Source organism: Cephus cinctus, unplaced genomic scaffold, assembly GCF_000341935.2.
Source record: "Cephus cinctus unplaced genomic scaffold, Ccin1 Ccin1_scaffold1371, whole genome shotgun sequence".
NCBI classification, from domain to species: Eukaryota; Metazoa; Arthropoda; class Insecta; order Hymenoptera; family Cephidae; genus Cephus; species Cephus cinctus.
The window spans coordinates 110,489-129,334 of record NW_014333774.1 but is presented as its reverse complement, the minus strand read 5'-3'; the positions used below and the strand labels follow the sequence as shown (position 1 = coordinate 129,334).

At 40.5% G+C, this 18,846-nt stretch overlaps 2 long non-coding RNA genes across 2 annotated transcripts in view; both read left to right on the top strand.

Moving 5' to 3' along the window:
* The window catches only part of LOC112495157, a 143,346-nt gene that overhangs the window by 120,953 nt on the left and 3,547 nt on the right, over window positions 1-18,846 (top strand). The gene's annotated exons all lie outside the window — the stretch shown is intronic.
* On the top strand, window positions 4,999-5,611 carry LOC112495160. The gene is made up of 3 exons (XR_003061453.1): window positions 4,999-5,175; window positions 5,240-5,360; window positions 5,480-5,611. It is a non-coding gene; the product is annotated as an uncharacterized LOC112495160 (long non-coding RNA).

The following is an 18,846-nucleotide window of genomic DNA, read 5'->3' as shown; positions in this document are numbered from 1 at the left end:
GGGGGGGGGGGGAGGGGAGATAAGGGGATTATGATAAGGCAGAAGGAGGTTCGTCTTGTAATAAACAATGGGGATGATTTTATCGTTCGCGACGTACGTGAGAGAATTACGTGTTGCGTCACAAACTTTCCCAGTATGTACCATATAAGATGTTGACTCGGTGCGTGAGTCAATCGTAATTTATATCTCATTAGGGACTCCTAATATGTAGCCAGCTGTTGCAGCTACGTAACTCAACCATAAGTTCGTATATCGAAAGAAATCGACTTCCTGGATCTTCGATACGAGGGTAAACTACTTTCTCCCTTATCGATCAATCCGATACTCATCATCCCGAAGGATGAAAATCATTTAAAGTCCTTAATCGGCAAATCGTAAATCGTCATAACGACCTGGATGCGTCGTGTAAGGATTTATTAAAAATTTGTAAAAAAAAAAAATTTTTTTTACAATTATCAAAAAAATAAAATATCTCTGCACCCCATAGGTGTGTTCCTATCATTTCTCAGGCACTCCTTGTAATTCTTAGATAATATTGGATAGCGGCTAAGTACAGTCGAGCTTTTTCGCTGATCGGTATATTATTTATTGTTACGATACGTAAGCGCACAACATGTCGGCTGTCGGCAAATCTCTGGCTAACAGATAGAATAGATACCAGACAGTGTCTATATAATGTACAGTCGGGGTCAGAATTACGACATTAGTTCAACTGCATGCCTTTCGAGGTTGTTAAAGCAATATATATATATATGTATATTAAAATCTAATCACAGTGTAAGCTATTGTTATTGAAAACTATTGATTTACGATTCGATCTCTAAATCACGATTTCTGTCCAATCGTTAAAAGTAACATAAGCACAAAGTCATACGACTCAAAGTGCAATTGACTTTGTTTTAATTTGTTCGTTTTCTCTATTATTTTATATTTCACAACAATCAATTACATTCGGACGTTACATTGTGTTACGTATGTACCTTGCTATAAATTAAAGTCATATATATATATATATATATATATATATGTATATGTGACGAAAAATCAAAATAGGACAATACGGAAACAATTTTAAAAGATACCTGTACTATACGCAGCTGATTCTGTGTCGACAAATTCTCTCTGTTCCCCGTTACACGATACGATAAAGAACCGATTGGGCGCCAGACGTACCTTCGCGTCACGGAACGAAATCTCCAAAAGAGATTCCAGAAGGACCGGAAGAAAGTGCAACCGATTTGCACAGACAATACAGGATGGTAGAAATGCATGGAACGCCTAGATATCGCTAAGGGAGCCGGCGATAGAGGAATTAGAACCTCCAAATAGACCCTGTTACTTCGTAAGTTTAAGAAGTACAGGTAACGAGTGAAAAATTTCGAGACAAGTCAAAAATAATTTCGTTAAAAATGACGATGTGTGAAACCGAATCCAAAGTAAAGAAAATTTTCGTAAAGATAACGAGGTGCCGACACGTGAGCTCCCGCGAAGCTGAACAAAGCGTAACTATACGTGAGGTCTCGAGAAGCGAGAAAAGCCGGATTTCCTGGCCGGTTGCGTAATAGATTACGAAAAAGGGACCAAAATACGTCTCAAAGTTGAAAAACCGAAACCTACCATTTCGGTACCTTTTGTCAATTGCCAATGGAGCCACACGTCGAAATGGAAGTTCAATGACAAATACGAAAAAGCCTACTGAGATTTCGCAAATCATCGGGATTGCCGTAGGTTATGTGAAAGCATCCTACGAGATAAGGCTCCACGCTCTTTGTGTAATTACGCCGTGAATAACGATATTCAACGTGGGCGTACGCACGATAATGCTCGGTCCGATCTTAAGATGAATGTAGTGTGTGCGACCCGGGGCTAAGAATGATATTTATAGTACACAATAATCTTCCGCAGGCAGATTAAATAGATAACGCGATCGGAGAGTATATGAATTTTCGAATTTCTTGCATCGTTACAACAAACAGACGTGCCTTGTTAAAAAAAAGTTTGGCGAACGTAATAAAAAAAAAAAATTTCAAAAATAATTTTTCATACAAAAAAAATAATTCCCCCCACTCCTCTTTCAAATTCGCATTCAGACGAATATTCGTACTGCCTTCGTTACAGCGATAGCGTGCTCGCCCGTTTCTCGCGTGTAATCGTACCTTTAACGCATTGTAAATCAGTGGCTCTTACGACGTCATTACATCATGTAAATTTTTCTCAGGCAACCGCACACACGCCCCTGGACGCCCACGCGTTATCGTTCCTCCGCGTCCTTTTCTCCCTTCCCGCCCGCTAACCTTGCCAAGTCGAATCGCAGCCTACTTCGGTCTGCTCGAGACAATTGGCAGTACGAGCGGAAACGCAGCGTGACTAAAGAAGGAAAAAAAGTTTCACAAATATTTCAAGAATCGAAGTAAAGAACCGAGAGCACGAGTAATCAATAAATTCCATAATAATTATTTTAATGATTCGCGAGTATTTGTCCTTATGAAAAAATTAAATAATCCTCCGACCAGTCACTCTCCGTTCTCGCCTTTGTATTATCGCACCCGTAAATTTAATTTTTACACTCGATCCCAACCTTCGCATTTACGAAGTATCCGCTCCTTGCCGTATAAGCTTCTCCTACGGCCTTTTAAGTTTCGCAACGATATCACCCGCAAGTCTTGTTCCCTACTGCCGGATCTGAGCCCGTTAGATCCATTGCGCATTAGAAAGGTATAGGGATCGAAAGATTGTATAACGCCTGTATACACGTAATATACAGTACGTGGATACAGAATTCGTAGTTCGAGCCGAGCAACGCACTTTAGAAAATAGCGGCGATAGCGAGACACACCAAGTGCAAGTGATTTACGAAGCTCGCCGATTTCCACGCTTTGTGGATCGGTAATTGCCGACCAACAGAGAGAGAGAGAGAGAGAGAGAGAAAGAAGCATACGCGATTGGCATTTCGCATGGAGCAATAGCCTCTCGCCAAGTCGCCACCGGTATAACAGGTACTACATAATTAACGCTTACGCTCGATGACTTCACGTGTGCCCTACACTGCCCTCAAACCATACTCTGCCTAATCCAATTAAACATCCAATCAGATTGCAGATACGACCGAGTTTAATTAATGACGCATTCTTATGCAGCTACCAACCAATCTCCGGGATGATATGCTACACAAATATACGTGCATTAATGTACGATACCCCAAGAATAAAAAATCCACATACGTTACGCAGGTCATACGGAACAATTCGAAATTTGGAAAAAAAAATGTCTTTCAATCATCATTCCTAAATCGATATTTATTGCTCTCGTTATCGATAGCAGAAATTAATTCTACCTCAGATACAAATCGATCGTGTCCCTGTCTGTTTGACGTATAGCTTTAATCCGGATACCAAACGACATTCCTCAAGGATATTTTCATCGAGTATCCTTTACAATCGATTTCGCAGTCCTTATCGTCCACGCAGATTGCATTTATCCCGAGCAGGAAATTTTTTTGAAAATTTTCACATCGCCCTCTCCCTCACCCGGCAGATTGGCAATGATAACGGGTGTCTCGGTTGACCGGCGAAAAGTTCCCCCGATAATACGAAACTTATGGGAAATTGCGCCGGGAGATACAAGCACGTCGCTAAATATTGCCGAGAACGCGTTACCGAGTAATTATCGTGCCGTAAATAGAATATAAATGCTCGTAAGGTCTTCCCGCTCGTATGAGTAATTCCGAACGAGGACGAGTCCGTGTACGCTGCCTCAAAGTTCATGTGAAAGGGGAACCAATGGGCGTGAAACATGCAACAAATATATATTACTGCGCTGTTGGTACCTCTGCATTCATGACCGTACGCTATATATATATATATAGACTTTACTCTCAGTTGGTACCGCATCAACGTGTAGAACGTTTCTGTCTTTATTCGAGTTACGACACTTTCATACAGTGCACCGAGACCCTCCGGTACTGCCAACAACGTTTTATGGATTTACTTAACTCGGAGTTTTCCCGTCGAGCATCAGCCTCTCTCACATAACCTCTACAACGTTAGCGCTTTTCGCCACACCGGCATGCCCACTGTGTACACTCTGGTCTCTCAGCGAAACGAAGCGCAGATGCTTTCGCGAATCTACCGGGACTTTGCTGAATGTGATTCGTAATAAGAAAAAAAAAACACATTCAACATCTTTCACGTTGCGACGATGTGAAAACTTTTTTTGCGAAAAAAAAAAGGTCATTGACTGAGGTAACAAAATTTTATTCGGTCAGCTAGGATTGTAGGATTAAATGAGTCCTGTACTGGGACCGGGGTCAGGAAATACGTCACAGTCGAGATACGTGATTTACGGTGGTATTTGTTCGTGGCATTTTGAAAATTTTTTAGATACCCCAGGGCTCTTGGTAGTGCCACGATGTTGCTCCGGTACCTTGATGCGGACTGTACAATGAAATTTTTTGTTTGTACGCTGTAAATTTGCAAGTGTGACGTAGCGCCAAGGTCAAAATGTGTACGGGTAGTATATTAATTCTGCATTTAAAGCTGCGGTCAGGGCACACCGGTCTCGGTGGTCGAGTGGTTAGTACCGAGTAGGCAGAGAACGCAACAATTCAGAGGGGTTCGCCTCTCTGTGTGTAATGGCTGGTAATTAGAGTGCCATGATAGCAGGCCCCGCGAAACCAGTTATCTCGCTACGTGCATCGTGCATGCCCATACACCCATACCCATACCCGAACCCATACCCATATCCAGCGCACTCTACGATTCAGGCCTTCTCTCGCCCTGCTGCTTACGAGACGTACGTACAAGAGCTGCACACTCGCCCGATTGATACGTCCCTGGAAAATCCATCGTGCTTCTCCTCGAGCTTCTGCGCTTCCACAGCCAACTTCAGGGGGTCTCGGGTGCAATTCGTTGCGTCTACGTAGGAGAAGGTGTCTGAGGTGACGTAAGTGAAGATGCAGGTGAAGTTGGTTATTGAAACAAAAAAAAAAGTACTACATTCTGCATTTTCCGGATAGTACAAAATATTTTTAACTTTTATTTTGTACATTTTCACTTTTTTTTTTTTTTGTGGATTTTTTTAACCAAACGATTGTATACGGGGCAAAGTGATTTTTTGGTGGTTAAAAATTTGGTCAGCCTTTTTGTTTTTTGGTCACGAATGCTTTCGTGGTAGGGCGTAAGTATTTACGATGGTATACCTTGTCTGCGGGTGATGGGTTTTGAAATTAGCATTTCTCAAGGATTTCGTTCCCGCGGAGGCTCATCCGAGAAAATTCTAGTATTAAAAGGAACGCGGGTCTCTTATCTAAGTTATTGTCCGCGGAGGCAATAGCTCCGGAGATTACTTCGAGGGAATGGAAGGTAAGGGTTGGGTTAGGCTGCCCTTCTCGACCCGGCAGACCTTATCAGTGTCTTATGACGTGCATTAAAGGATCGAAAATGCCAAAGATTGTCAATGCAACTTTTTATCTGTCCATTAGCTAAATAGCCCCGGCGAAATTTGTGGCGAGTCCACGTCGTACCTTGTGCGCTACACTGTTGTCTAAGAGGAGGAGCAGCGAATTAGTAGCGAGTGCTCAGGAGGGAAGCAATAAAACAGAGGTGAGCCGGTAAGAGGGTCTGGACCAAAATCTAATAAAGTACAAGGAACCTTCAACCAGTCAAATCCATTGTTAACCTTCGTACTTAATAAAAATAAAAATTACAACTTTTGATTACGCCAAACATTTTTTATTCATCCACCTTGATGCATCCTTTAATTGGGTACCTCCAATTTTTCTGATCTACATTAAGCCGTTTTTACCATTCTCCACAAATGGACCCAGCTTCCAGTTTTTAGTTGGAATTCGAAGTGCGCGCCTTTTAATTTTTTTTTTTTTTTTTGTATGGACCGGTGTTATCTTCCTGGACCAAGCTGTCTCCTCCTAATGATCTTCCTATCGTGATTTAAGAAACTTGCAACGGTCCTGGGTTCAGAAAATTCATCAGCTAAGCCTACTCCGCCCCTTCCCGTCTTTACTTAAACATGGCTTTCTCCCTTTAAACGAGAGGGCGATATTCAAATATTTCCAGCCTCCCGTTGCACCGGAACAATGCACCGTCTTGCATCATCTTTGTATTCACTATGCCTTTTGTCGCATGACTCATCTCGCGAAAGATTCCTCTTGGGTGAACTCGGGATAATCTTGAAGGATCTTTGCCGAAATTTCACTCCTTGATCATTTTTTACTGCCAATTTTCGTTTAATTTTCATATAAGAAAATGACTTGGGAAAGTTTTTTTTTTTTTGAAATTTTTTTTAATATCAATATTTACGACCGATAGACGCGTATTCGGTCGTGTAATGGAAATAAGAGTGAAACGTATTGATAATGATAGGTGGTATAAATCTAACTATTACACCTAAGGTTGCACAGACGTATAGGTTGAACGTGGGTGAGGCAATAGTATATTATTGAGAAAAAAAAAAAATATTAATCGACTGGAGGCTGGTTACGTAAGATATTGGAATTCTGAGATTTCTCGGAATTCTCAAGATTTATGAATACGTTCCAAGCACGATCGTATAATACATACAATATCGAAATCTATTCCGAAAGACCTAAATTCACGTATAACAAATAAACATCTTGCACGGTACAGCAGATACGTTATTTTGTGATTGAAATTACTTGTCAATCCAATTTTTTTCATTTATTCTTTTTATCAACCCTTTTATCGATCAGACACAAAATTACTTAGTAACTCGATATCGAAGAATTGACGATAAAAAAAAAAACAAAAAAAAAAATTACCTAGAAATTTTACATATATCAAATTCGGATGACACACGTCTCATCTATATTTCATATCCCCGACCCTGGAGCCGTACAGTCAATACAGTCAAGCTAGATAATTAAATTAAGGTCATACACTAAAAACTGAACAAGTTCATAATTACAGGTGATCAATTAAAAAAAAAAAAGTCTTTGCACCACTTCGATTATTGACGTAAGCTCAGGTCAAATTAATAACTCACGGAATTAAAAAAACCATTAATTCGATTTTGCAACGCGTCACGTCCCAAACGTGGTACAAGACCGTCAAAGTTATGACGTCATCAATAATCGAGGACAGCCCAGCAGATAAAAACAGATCGTATTCCAAGCACGATCGAGAAAACTAAAGCAAGCGATCTTAGCGGCAGGTACAAAGTTAAAAAGAAATTTGCAAAAAAATTCTCGCGCGAAAGGAAAAAAAGAAAAAGAAAAAAAAAATTGGCAAAATCCAACGAAGATAATGCAGCTGGCAACGAAACGCGCCTTCGTCCTAGCAATTGCGTGAGTACAACTTAATTCACTCGCGTGCTCGTTTTTCCCCTGTAGTCCTTCCCTTCTCCCCCCCCTCCCCCACCCCCCTCTTCTCCACCTTTTTTCCCCCCTCTTTTTTTAACCACCTTCCTTTTGTGTTATCTTCCTCTCGGAGTGCAGCAACGAGTCCCCAAGAAGACACCGAGCGAGAGTCGCGGCCGAGAATGGCCAAGCAGCTTAAATACCTATAGCCAGTCGGATGCTGGATTCTTGGAAGAGGTAACATGTAAATGGAATTGAATTTTTTAAAATAACGCATCGGGCTCACGTGGGCTCTCGATTCTCTTTTCTCTCGGCTCCAGCCTCCCTCGGTCACGGGCTCTGGACCTCTCCGTGCTCCTCGCTGGTAATTAGCATTATTATCTCGTGGCGACTGTCTGCCAGGGCCTGAGCGTCCAATCGAATCCAACTGCGTGACTCCCAACACATTGCCAATCTTCGTTTCCATGGAAAGATTCAACCTGAATCTCGCGACTGATCATTTATTTCGAGTAATTAATAAATCCCTGCGTATAATTACATGCAAAAGTTAATTGCCCCTCGTTATTATTATTATACGTAAATTTAATTCCTGCCATTCGATAAATTCATTTTTCACTCGTCGATGCAATTTTTGGTTATTTAGTCGCGACGTGCGTGTAGGATGCAACTGTGACGTATGTCATTTAAAAAAAAAAAAAAGAATGTCGTATTACTCTGTCCTTGCAATTATCTATAATCTTTTTAGACTGACCTTTAACGACGCGTCGTTAATGTAACGAACTGACAGTTTTACGGAATAGCATGTGAAAAATAGTTGCGCCATGCTTTTACAGCCTTGTTGGCGAATGCTTTATAACTCCTTTGCTCCGTCGGGGGTGGCCTGTAAATAACGTTAGGGAAGGCCTCGACGAAACTATTCGGCGTGGGGTTAACGTTTAACGAGTAGCTAAGTACAATGCTTAAGGTGGACGCTGAGATTATTTTAAACTTTCGTGCATCCGCGTATATACTTTGTTGCGATCGATAGGTCAAACGCTTTTATGCTCTGGGGGCGCACGACATGTTTTGATAACGGGCTGATTATGGAATGCGAGTGATACGTCACTGGAGTTTGAATTGCATAGAAAAGTTTTTAGCAATGGTTCCGGTCGTTTACCAATATATAAATTGTAGGGATTTTGCGAATCACTGTGATTAAAATCTGTTAGTATCGATACGATTACTTTATCGATTGATTCGAATCAATCATTTTTTTTAAATTTAATATAAACTTATGGATATATCTTGAAATTATTTTGCGAATTACTATTATTGAAATCGGTTGGTGTCGATACGATTACTTTATCGATTGATTCGGATCAATCATTTTTTTCTTTTAATTTAATATCAATTTATGGGTATATCTTGAAATTATTTTTATGAATTATTTCAATCTAACCTAACCTAACATCTTTTGTCCATTACCGCGAAAAAGTTAGTAAATGGTCAAATGTCAGAGATTTTCTTGAAAGTGGCGAACAGCCTTTGGTCGATATGAAATATTCGGAAAGTATAAGTTTCCTTGCGTGTAACAAAAAAAAAACAACAACAGCTTTGATTTATGTAGTTTTGGGTTCGTGCAAACAAAACTCTGACCAAGGAAAATCGTAGTGGCTACGTTTATGTTAAAAAGTTTGTCTGGCATATGGATTTCCTCGTGAAATAAGAATGACGAAGTTTTACCTTCGAATTACGGAATATGTTAACGGCAAACCGTAGAATAGCATTATATTTTTTTGTATGCTGGATATCAAACATTTCACGAAAGTGCACGAGAGAAATTACTAGGTTGGCTTTGTTTGTAAAATAGACGCGTGACGTAGTATAGGGTAAATGGAAATATAAAATATTGTCATAAGAAACGACGTCCAGCCGATGGACACGCGTGCTAAAATCATTATACATAGATATAATTTACATGAACACGTCCATTATTGAGGTCCTGTCTATTTACTTTCAGAGTCACCCTATATATCGTACAGACGTTAATGTACCATTGGTTGAAAAAATGTTCATTAAAAAAATCTATAATTCGTATACGAATTGTAAGTATACCTTATCACTTGCTCAAAATCACTGTACCTGACAATTCTTGTAAACAAAGGATCCTGTAAGTTATTAATAAATTTTCACGAATAACCCTAGCATCGAAAGCGCGAACTGATATCGATTATGTATTGCGAATAATAATTTAGACTGTTCTAGTTACATATATGATGATACCATGAATTATTATTTCCCTTACTCGAATTACGATTGATTCAACTTATTGATGAATGCAATTATTTTCTTCTCAATTGTTTCATAACTTAACATGCAAATTCGATAAAAAAATCTTCAGACACTCAAGCATGACTTTTCGGATGCTCGCGAATTACCGTGATTACGTAAGATTAACGTTTTTGCGAATTCGAAAAATATTTCATCACCGACAAAAGAACCCGATATTCAGAGTAAATCACGTTTTCGATACGAAACAAAAGTTGTTGGAAATTCGCGGAATTTTTGTCGCAAAAAAAAAATTCGCAATTTTACCTAAACAAGGCACAGTTCGCAACTGTTATAAAAAAAAAATTATACAACTTTTCACGTAGCTCCTTCATTGTCGTGCCGACCGAAATGTGTGTTTTTCCGCAGAAACTCACATTTAATATAATTTTTTTCTCCCAACAAGATATCAGCCAGAAATTTATCAGGTTTCACGTTAAAATACATCGGGGATGCGCAGCTGTACTATTTTTCAGGATTGTATTTTTAAAAATTTGTTCAAATATGTTTGTGCGGAATCTGATTATCCGCTGCCGTCTGGTGTATCACTGAATATTGAGTATTGGAAATGTCGAGAGCACTCATCCGTGCAGCTTATAGACTTGGAGTACAGTTGAATAACGGACGAACAAATTGGCCACTCTGTGTTTATGCGGCATAGTTTCAAAAAGGAAAAAAAAAAAAAAAAAAAACATTTCATACGTGCAAAAACTCCTAGCATTTATCCGTAACAGGTGAAATTTCCGATAATAAATCGAAATAAAGGATAGACCAAAAATTTACCTATTCGATCACTCTTATGCCAGCCCCGTTACATTACGATAAATTACGCGTAAATTTTTGCCCCAAAAATAAAAAAATTTCAAAATATTCAATTTCATCCATTTCCCTCCTAAAATTACCGACCGGCGGCTTCTCTCGTGTTTTGCCTTAACGTCGTCGTAGCGACTAATGAATACAAGATATTCTATTACACGGATCTCTCGTTTGCCATTTGTTAGCGCATGAATCTCTGCGCGTATCGAAGCGAAGAGAAACAAGTGAATTTTTCGAGAAAGTCAAATATTCGTCATAAATGCAAAAGCTCGCAGTACTTACTCGTATTACTCGATTCCGTTTCGTTATATTGTGTAACACAAAAGGAAGTTCTAATGACGAGGAGTGAAATTGCAAAAAAAAAATATCAAGTTACGTTGAAAAGTCAAAAGGAAAAAAAAAAAGCAAAAAAAAAAGATAATTACTCCGCGTAACAAGTATTCAAAATCCACGTGGACCGCGATTAAAGTGTATTTCGGTATTAATAAGTCGTTAAATTCAAATTTCAAATTTCTTTCCACCGAAAAGGTTGACGCAACGGAGATTTGCGACAAGCGGAAGTTATAATAGCCTGGTAATCTCAAGGGCTCGCGTAACGCGGCCGTGGAAACTTCCGGCCTTAGAGACTTTCGGGTGTCAGTCGTGGAAGCACCGGCTACCCCCTAGTTGGATAGAACTACGGCCATTCGATTATAATTAAGCTAATTTGAGTTTGATCCGCGTCAGGTGGTAATCATTGGAAACGGTAATTAGAAACAAATCGAATTACACTTTCGGTCGTTCGCTTCGTTCGGCAGCCATTAATACGAGCTGTGTAGAGATTTTTAGGTTACTTTCTTACCAAGCCAATCGCATACGCGTTGTATGAATTGGGCGACTTTTATTAATAACCAGAAACGATTCCTCGTGCTCAGATCCTGTTTGGATCGTTGGCGGGAAGTTTGAAAAGGAAAAAAAAAAAAAAAAAAATTTCTCAAAATTTACAGCAACTTTGGCAATTATTAATTTCAAGGGTATTATTCCTATTCGATGAATTGTTCGATTTCGGGTCATCTTCTTGGAATTGTACCTATGGACTATGGAGAATAAAACAAATCACCGGGTAGGTATATACGCAACGCAAAAGCAAACCTCAGGATTTATGGCAACCGACAAAGAGGGAGAATTTGGTTGCTGATGAAAATAAAAAGACTTCGGTCGGGTAACGCGATACGACATATTCATCATAAACCATAACGCGGAACACCTCGGCCATTCATGGCACGTCAAGAATTCTCAAAGGAAACTCGAAAAGAGCTGCGGAAGCCCCTTTAGAGGCTATTATTATTTTCATTTGTGCCAAGAGACTATGGCGGTCTATATTATGGTTTATATTATGGTATACGCGTATTATTCGCCTCTAGAAAAGTGGAGCAGACTAGGAATCATTATCCCTTGAAAAACTTTCGACAGACTTTATTTTACTTTTACAGCAGGAAGCCGAATAATCGAATAGGTCAAATTACATTGGGAGAGGAACTCGATCTTTGTATGTGTTCCGGAAATAATCAAAAAAATCATAATTCATATCGTAAACATCAAACAAATTATTTTTTACGAAAAACCCCGTAATATCCCTTTACGAAAAAAAAAAAATATATATTTCGCTGATTAAAACGATTTCGACCAGATACCTTGCAATTCAAATATTTTTCTCACTATTTCTCACGCTTGACGCACGACGAAATTCACAAATATTTTTTTTTTCAAATTCTGCAACAACAAAAAATTTGTCACTCGGCGACCGTCTTGAATCTCAGCACAAGTAGCAACAACCAATTTAAGACATAATCGAATGAGATTCTTAGCTGGAAATGCCGTACGGTGGAAACGATGGAGGAACGGGTTGAGGGTATAGCAATTTCCTAAATTTAATTAGCCAATTTATACACGTCAAGGCTGAACTATGCTAACCGAGTCACGTAAACAACAGAGGGTCTCTTGAATTTCTCGACCGTTTACAATCTAATGTTTCCCATCGGCATAGAGACATGGCCGACGGCAGCTAAAGAGAAGTCAAGCAAGAAAATGAAGACGTAATGAAATGAGATTAAGAATCTAATAAAAAATAATATCCATCAAATAAAAGCACAAGTATAATAAATTTTGAGGTAAACTAAAAAAAATTCGCGTATACGGACAACCGATAAGAAAATTCTTATCTCTTCTTGTGAAAAGCGAAAATTTAAAATAACCTGCATTACTTCGATTCCTACGGGGTCTGATCGAATCTCTTGATATTTTGGTCTAGCGAATCGATGAATAGAATCATGTAGTTATTATTCTTCATAGAAATTCAAGCAAGCATATAGGAGTCCCAGTTGCATCGTACGGTTTGTTCACGCAACTCTAGTCAAATCAATTCCAATTTAACATATCAAAGCCACCCACCCACTTAGGTGCACCCCCGCGTATCCTGAAGAGTGGTCAGAGCTCCTTGAAACTCAATATCCCTTTTGAGATATATCCTGGGAAATGTGAATTCTCAAAATAAAACTGCGCAACCCTGGGAGGAAGCCAAGTGTACTGGGTATATATATATATACACACACACGCATATATATACATATATATGCGCAGCTTCGAATAATCTATCGAATAACTTACTGTAGTATCCTGTACCAGGGATACGAATAAGTCATGCATACTATTTTTAAGTTCACATGCGAGAAATACAAAAACGAGAATAAAACCCATATATAAAATTTGTTCAATTTTTTATATTCATTTATAAACGTTATCCGCAAAATATGCGTATCCGGTTGATCTGACCTATGCTTGCTGCTAGGTCCATAATTGAATATTATCTAACATAGGTTAGGTGATAAGCTTTTGATATTGAGAAAAAAAAATTAATATCCTCGATTTTCAAATTGGATTCACGTAGGGATAAAGAATAAAATTTCGCACTAGCCTTATGCGAGGGTCGTGGTTAATCTGACAGATGCAAACAAATATTTTATTTGATAGGTGTCAATGGAAATGATAGGGCGTAACAGGATGTCGTATTATCTGTCACATTGCTAAGAGATATTTAACGGTAATTGTACAAGGGTCTGAATTGAAATTATTTAGTATGCAGCGAATCTGCAGTTGATTACTCGGAAGTATTATGGTAGAAGTCAATGAGACTATTTTTTATTAAGGGTAAACTTTCAAAATGCATTACCGAATTACCTTCTGGTATGCGCTGATTATAGCAAAAATATAACTTAAGATCTAGACGCAAGAAAGAGAGCAGAAAAGATCACTCACCACGGGACTCTCCGTCTTCTCAATGGTTTTGCCTGCAGTCCATCCGTAGAACCAGTCTCCATCCTCTTCGGTACTCGTGGTCCATTCAGGCGACGACTCGAGGATTCGGATCTTGGCACTTGTCTTTGCACTAAGCGTATTTCGGATGCGGGCTAATTGTTCACTTGTTACGTCTGTGGCTAAATTCGCGGATTTTCGCGCACGACGGCGAATGACCGCGACGCGGCAGGTTAAACAGGCAGGTCCAGTCTGTCCTTTGGCACTCGAGATCCGTTCGCGCGATAACTTGAGGATTTCATCTCGGTCATTATTTTTGCACTACACAGATTTTCGCGCGCGACACCGAATGACTGCGGTGCAGTTGTTTAAATGGACTCGCGGTGTTACGCGGTTTCGGAAGTGGCGGTAAGGGGTACAGGGGGAGACGGAGTGAAATGTTTCAATGTAAGAGGTACCCAATGCTGGGAATTGTCTGAGTTGAAATTATTTAGCATGCAGCGAATCTGCAGTTGATTACTCGGAAGTATTATGGTAGAAGTCAATGAGACTATTTTTTATTAAGGGTAAACTTTCAAAATGCATTACCGAATTACCTTCTGGTATGCGCTGATTATAGCAAAAATATAACTTAAGATCTAGACGCAAGAAAGAGAGCAGAAAAGATCACTCACCACGGGACTCTCCGTCTTCTCAATGGTTTTGCCTGCAGTCCATCCGTAGAACCAGTCTCCATCCTCTTCGGTACTCGTGGTCCATTCAGGCGACGACTCGAGGATTCGGATCTTGGCACTTGTCTTTGCACTAAGCGTATTTCGGATGCGGGCTAATTGTTCACTTGTTACGTCTGTGGCTAAATTCGCGGATTTTCGCGCACGACGGCGAATGACCGCGACGCGGCAGGTTAAACAGGCAGGTCCAGTCTGTCCTTTGGCACTCGAGATCCGTTCGCGCGATAACTTGAGGATTTCATCTCGGTCATTATTTTTGCACTACACAGATTTTCGCGCGCGACACCGAATGACTGCGGTGCGGTTGTTTAAATGGACTCGCGGTGTTACGCGGTTTCGGAAGTGGCGGTAAGGGGTACAGGGGGAGACGGAGTGAAATGGGCTGAAGGTCCGAGGGAGAGAACCTCGAGAAAAAGATGATATAGGGCAATGAGACACGAGAGTTCAGACTTTGACAAACAAGAGAGTTATGTTGCTGACTTAATAGAGTTGACTGTGATAACAAAGTGATATCGCGAATGAGGTATAGCCCAGCGGAAAAAACGTGGAAGACAGGTAACACAAAGAAAGAAAGACAGAGGCAGAGAAGTCGGCCCAGAGCAAGAGAGAGAGAAAAGTAAATAATCAAGTGAATATACCTCAGCAGACAGACGAGAGGAAGATGAAGAAAAGCCTTAATGAGAAGAAGACAGGGGAAGAAAGGAAGAACGGAAGTTCGCGGCGTCAAAGATCCCGAAATAGGAGATCGGCTCTCGGAAGACTAAAGGCCACGCTAATAAATTCTGCCGCGTCCCAGTGACTACCCCCTCCCGCCCGAGTACCGATAAACAAGCGCTGACCTCCCGCGACCAATTTGTCAATTACAATTTGTGCAGGGTTCGTCAGCGATGCCCTCAAATCTATTCACTCCTAAGTGCAGGCCGGTCTGTGTTTACAAACTTTTCTTACTTCGGAGCATCGTTGACGCACCCTGTACCAGTCCAAAGTCTTCCTTGGCACAGCTATAGCTCCCTTGTCTGCCTCGTCCGTCTTTTATCTGGCAATACAAACATGATACTGGAGGATATGTCTTACGTCATTTGCGCACCTTTCAACAATGCAATAGCATAGAACGAACCTATACCTATGCTACATTTCAGTAATACATTTCCAAAGTACACCCAGAGTATACCATGTAGTCTCATTGGCTATACTAAAGTATAAGACACTTGCATAGATACAAGTATCCATACCTTTAAGGAATCAACAGCAGATTCACTGCATAGCAAATAACTTCGACTCCGAGGCGTATAATGTCTTTGTTTAAGAAAGTCATGAATTACTGAGAGTGGTCTCAGGGACCGACTCGGCACATATGATTATACGGCATCACACATGATTATGGCTGTTCGGCCATGCAGACACAGCATTACAGGTTTATCGTGGGCGTAAGATAACTTTCCAAGCTGTGCGATCTGTGCGCGTTGGATGAAGCTAGGTGGAAGTATGGCGGCTGTTGAGGGGAAGCCGGAACAAGGGGAAAGCGAATCCTAATTAACAGCATTGATCCATGCTCATCTGCATAGACAAACAGAGGGTCTGACGGGTTCTCTCAGATTCTTGGTGAATCCAAACTCGCCCCCCTTCCCACTCGAACGCCATGGGCGAATGGGATTTTCGCGATGCGGAAAATATACGCGTCAGACGTGGTATAAAGCAAAGCGTCGATCGCAGACATTTCCGCATGCGGAAATCGCACGTTGACGTAGGGTTGACATTGGCCTTGGTGCCGTCACGAAATTGACGTCGTTTTACATTAAAATTTCCAACCCCTGTTTCACTCTCCCCCCTTCACTTTGTTACCCCCCCACACACCCCTCCTCGCCCGTTCCCTTCCTGAACATAACTCTTACGTCATATTTTGTAACCGGTATATCGTTACTATAGTTTTTCCCTATTATTATCAACCATTCAAGTACACCCCTTATCAATTATATATATTCGCGAATCCCCTTTGTTCGCTATCGTTATACGTAAATTTTAGCTCGATTATATTATTTTTTTAATTAATCACCCGTTATCGATTTTATTGAAATTTTGAAATTTTATAAATTTTCATCCCTCCGTAAGGCGTCGGCATTTCTCGTGGATTTCACTGTCCGTGACTCGTCGTGGGATTTTTGGTATCGACGAAAGCACACGAAATTGGGGGGAAAGAAGGAGAGAAAGACAGATAAGAAGGAAGGAAGGAGAGATAAGGAAGTAATAATACCATTCGTTAAACCAAAGAACATTTTCCCTGGGAAGGTAATACATTCTCGGGTCTTGCTACGCAATCCAAATAGGACGTAGCTCGAGAATTCGATATTGGAAGCGAGCCAGTCGTATAGCGAAGCGACTGGCGCGAAAGGGTCCAAAGTCAAACGAAAGCCTATGCAAACAGCGCGCTGAACTCAAAGTTTGTTTAAAAGAATCCTTCGAGCAGAGAGATATCCACTCACGCGACAGGTAGTCGTTTCGATTCTAATCTATATATATGTAGAGGGAGAGAGAGAGAGAGAGTGTCAGCATCCCTATTTCACGGATCCTGTGATTTTTGCTTCTGCCATTTTTATTCGCTTTCATCCCTTTGAATCGCGGTCCTTCGCGAAGGGTTGACATCGAAATGAGAAAAAAAAGGAGCTTTTCGTGAATTTGGAATATTTTTTGTCTCTTTTCTTTTTGTTCGATTTTTTTTTCTCACGAACTCAGGTTCGTTATTTGATATGCTTAAAATGTATACCGCGCATGCGCACGTCGACCGTACGTAATGTCCATACTTTCATCCCTTGACAGGCTGAATGAAACAAATGAACAGCCAGCAGCCCTGCGAATGTCTGTTAGAATTTCCGGTTTTTCAATACCGACGCCAATGCCGTGCGTTATCCAATGTGCAAACTTTCGCTCTGTACATTAATTTCGCGAAGCTCTTGATATGACGCCGTGACGATGTTCCGGGTTTGTAATAACAGTATAATCCTAGGTGATGAGAAATACATCCCTGCCTTACGTCCTTTACCTCTTTCACGGGAATATACTTCCATTCATAGTACCACACCCATGACACGTGCACCGTTGTAAAATTCAGTCGATTAATTTTTCGCAATTTTTTTTGCAACTCCTACAATATTATTTCTCAGTCACATATTCGTCCTGTCTCCGTTTCGTTAATTAACAAATAACCTAAATAAACATTTTCACAAATCGAATCGATACAATAAGAAAAAGAAAATTATTTTTCTTCGTATTTGACTAAATATATTTTTTTCGCATTACCGACGGATGACGAGATATCGCGTATTTACTGTTTATCTAAAAATAAATCTGGCCACCGGGTACAGTTAGCAATGAGAGGTCTGGTCCGCAATGGGTTAAGAAAATGTGGATTTCATGGAATCCTGAACCCGTAAAATTGGCCACTGTCTGTATCATCTCCGGATTCTAGTCCACGGGATCATTTATCTCACGCGAAATAATGCGTGTTATTCGAGTTAAAAGACAATAAAGCACAGCTGTTGAAAATCGATGCAACAGCCTCCCTGGTCCAGCGGTCCTCGAAAACGGATGATTTCCACTTGTGTTTGCCAAGTACCCGCACTTTGCTTGTCACAGAAAACGATACAGGGAACGCCACTTTGTGTGCATAACATTCAGCCATAAGGACAACCACTTAGAGGCTCCTTTCCTTCTTCCTTTCGGACATGTTTGAATAGGCGCGCCTTTTATACTCACTTCGAACATTTTCAGACAGACTATACCACGTGTGATGACTGAGCATATACCCATCGTTTTCATCTTTCCGCATAGCCTGCAGCTGCTGAACTTGAATAAAAAAAAAAAAGTTATCTCAATACACGAACGCTGATACATAGCCGGTCGTAATTTTCCAAAAAATTAAATCGACCAAAAAAACAAATTTTTATTATAAAAGTTCACCCCCGTTATTACCCCGTGCCTCTAACCACCCCTAGCAGCATACGTACTGCACTTGAGATATTCCCATAGCAAAGATAAAAATCTAAGGAATAAGGATTACGATAAGAATGGACCAAATCTACTTGGGCGCTCGAACGAAATCGAATTTGTGTCTCACTCGTTCCGGAATCATCCTCCCTTTTTTCTATAAGTTTCACACTGCGCTGCATCTTCCGCTTCTTTAAGCCAGCTGACTTTAAGCATGGAATTGAATGGGAGTGATTTAGTCCGGTTCGCATCCGGAAATTCACTTTCTTGCCGATGCCCCATAAATACGAGTGGCTCAGGCAGCCGCGCCGTGAAGAAGGAATGGATAAGCCGGAGAGCCTCTAAAACTCCGAAACGCAGCTATTTCGAATTTACTTGGTCACGCTTCGC